This window comes from Pempheris klunzingeri, chromosome 8, assembly GCF_042242105.1.
Source record: "Pempheris klunzingeri isolate RE-2024b chromosome 8, fPemKlu1.hap1, whole genome shotgun sequence".
Taxonomy (NCBI): Eukaryota; Metazoa; Chordata; class Actinopteri; order Acropomatiformes; family Pempheridae; genus Pempheris; species Pempheris klunzingeri.
Window position 1 is genome coordinate 28,748,828 of NC_092019.1, and position 2,500 is coordinate 28,751,327.

At 43.8% G+C, this 2,500-nt stretch overlaps 3 non-coding genes and 3 pseudogenes across 3 annotated transcripts; 3 read left to right on the forward strand and 3 right to left on the reverse strand.

Annotated features, from left to right (window-relative positions):
- Positions 1 to 151: 151 nt before the first annotated feature.
- On the reverse strand, positions 152 to 270 carry LOC139206147 (5S ribosomal RNA; annotated as a pseudogene).
- Positions 271 to 547: 277 nt separating this feature from the next.
- On the forward strand, positions 548 to 666 carry LOC139206615 (5S ribosomal RNA). Its single transcript, XR_011584935.1, has one exon. It is a non-coding gene; the product is annotated as a 5S ribosomal RNA (ribosomal RNA).
- Positions 667 to 824: 158 nt separating this feature from the next.
- LOC139206043 (5S ribosomal RNA) lies at positions 825 to 943 on the reverse strand (annotated as a pseudogene).
- Positions 944 to 1,220: 277 nt separating this feature from the next.
- LOC139206650 (5S ribosomal RNA) lies at positions 1,221 to 1,339 on the forward strand. Its single transcript, XR_011584970.1, has one exon. It is a non-coding gene; the product is annotated as a 5S ribosomal RNA (ribosomal RNA).
- A 544-nt stretch (positions 1,340 to 1,883) lies between these two features.
- On the forward strand, positions 1,884 to 2,002 carry LOC139206642 (5S ribosomal RNA). Its single transcript, XR_011584961.1, has one exon. It is a non-coding gene; the product is annotated as a 5S ribosomal RNA (ribosomal RNA).
- A 158-nt stretch (positions 2,003 to 2,160) lies between these two features.
- On the reverse strand, positions 2,161 to 2,279 carry LOC139205906 (5S ribosomal RNA; annotated as a pseudogene).
- Between the last annotated feature and the right edge of the window lie 221 nt (positions 2,280 to 2,500).

The window sequence follows — 2,500 nt, forward strand, 5'->3', positions numbered from 1 at the left end:
TCGGCTCTGCCACTGCTGCTTCTGCATTAACACGTACACAGCTTCTTTTTCCATACAGAAGAAGGAACTTGAAAACACATCACGTTTTTTGCTCTGGCCAAAATGCATAGTACATTTGGGCTAGAATTCAATCTGGAAAGATAACTGACAAAGCTTACAGCACCTGCTGTTCCCAGGCGGTCTCCCATCCAAGTACTATCCAGGCCCGACCTTGCATAGCTTCCCAGTTCTGACGAAATCGAGCGGTTTGAGGGCGGTATGACTGTAAGCAACAAAGTGAGTGACAAAAAGGTCCTTTATACAAGAAAATGGTGCTTACACAGGATCGCATCATGGATAGCAACTGCATTGTGTATATTTTGTAAAACATAGCGTATAATCATGTCACAATGATTGACTTGGGAAGAAGCTATTACGAATGCCAATTGTCAAATTCTATCAACATTATTTTTTTCCTGGACAATGTCCACATCTTACCTATTTCAACAAGCGAGCAAAACATTGGGATGCAGCATCTTTAGAAGACCAGTTTGCCAACAAAGCCTTTGCTTACGGCCATACCACCTTGAACACGCCTGATCTCGTCTGATCTCAGAAGCCAAGCAGGGTTAGGCCTGGTTAGTACTTGGTTGGGAGACCGCCTGGGAATACCAGGTGCTGTAAGCTTTTGCAGTCGGCTCTGCCACTGCTGCTTCTGCATTAACACGTACACAGCTTCATTTTCCATACAGAAGAAGGAACTTGAAAACACATCACGTTTTTTGCTCTGGCCAAAACGCATAGTACATTTCGGCTAGAATTCAATCTGGAAAGATAACTGACAAAGCTTACAGCACCTGCTGTTCCCAGGCGGTCTCCCATCCAAGTACTATCCAGGCCCGACCTTGCATAGCTTCCCAGTTCAGACGAAATCGGGCGCTTTGAGGGCGGTATGACTGTAAGCAACAAAGTGAGTGACAAAAAGGTCCTTTATACAAGAAAATGGTGCTTACACAGGATCGCATCATGGATAGCAACTGCATTGTGTATATTTTGTAAAACATAGCGTATAATCATGTCACAATGATTGACTTGGGAAGAAGCTATTACGAATGCCAATTGTCAAATTCTATCAACATTATTTTTTTCCTGGACAATGTCCACATCTTACCTATTTCAACAAGCGAGCAAAACATTGGGATGCAGCATCTTTAGAAGACCAGTTTGCCAACAAAGCCTTTGCTTACGGCCATACCACCTTGAACACGCCTGGTCTCGTCTGATCTCAGAAGCCAAGCAGGGTTGGGCCTGGTTAGTACTTGGATGGGAGACCGCCTGGGAATACCAGATGCTGTAAGCTTTTGCAGTCGGCTCTGCCACTGCTGCTTCTGCATTAACACGTACACAGCTTCTTTTTCCATACAGAAGAAGGAACTTGAAAACACATCACGTTTTTTGCTCTGGCCAAAATGCATAGTACATTTCGGCTAGAATTCAATCTGGAAAGATAACTGACAAAGCTTACAGCACCTGCTGTTTCCAGGCGGTCTCCCATCCAAGTACTATCCAGGCCCGACCTTGCATAGCTTCCCAGTTCAGACGCTTTGAGGGCGGTATGACTGTAAGCAACAAAGTGAGTGACAAAAAGGTCCTTTATACAAGAAAATGGTGCTTACACAGGATCGCATCATGGATAGCAACTGCATTGTGTATATTTTGTAAAACATAGCGTATAATCATGTCACAATGATTGACTTGGGAAGAAGCTATTACGAATGCCAATTGTCAAATTCTATCAACATTATTTTTTTCCTGGACAATGTCCACATCTTACCTATTTCAACAAGCGAGCAAAACATTGGGATGCAGCATCTTTAGAAGACCAGTTTGCCAACAAAGCCTTTGCTTACGGCCATACCACCTTGAACACGCCTGATCTCTTCTGATCTCAGAAGCCAAGCAGGGTTAGGCCTGGTTAGTACTTGGTTGGGAGACCGCCTGGGAATACCAGGTGCTGTAAGCTTTTGCAGTCGGCTCTGCCACTGCTGCTTCTGCATTAACACGTACACAGCTTCATTTTCCATACAGAAGAAGGAACTTGAAAACACATCACGTTTTTTGCTCTGGCCAAAACGCATAGTACATTTCGGCTAGAATTCAATCTGGAAAGATAACTGACAAAGCTTACAGCACCTGCTGTTCCCAGGCGGTCTCCCATCCAAGTACTATCCAGGCCCGACCTTGCATAGCTTCCCAGTTCTGACGAAATCGGGCGCTTTGAGGGCGGTATGACTGTAAGCAACAAAGTGAGTGACAAAAAGGTCCTTTATACAAGAAAATGGTGCTTACACAGGATCGCATCATGGATAGCAACTGCATTGTGTACATTTTGTAAAACATAGCGTATAATCATGTCACAATGATTGACTTGGGAAGAAGCTATTACGAATGCCAATTGTCAAATTCTATCAACATTATTTTTTTCCTGGACAATGTCCACATCTTACCTATTTCAACAAGC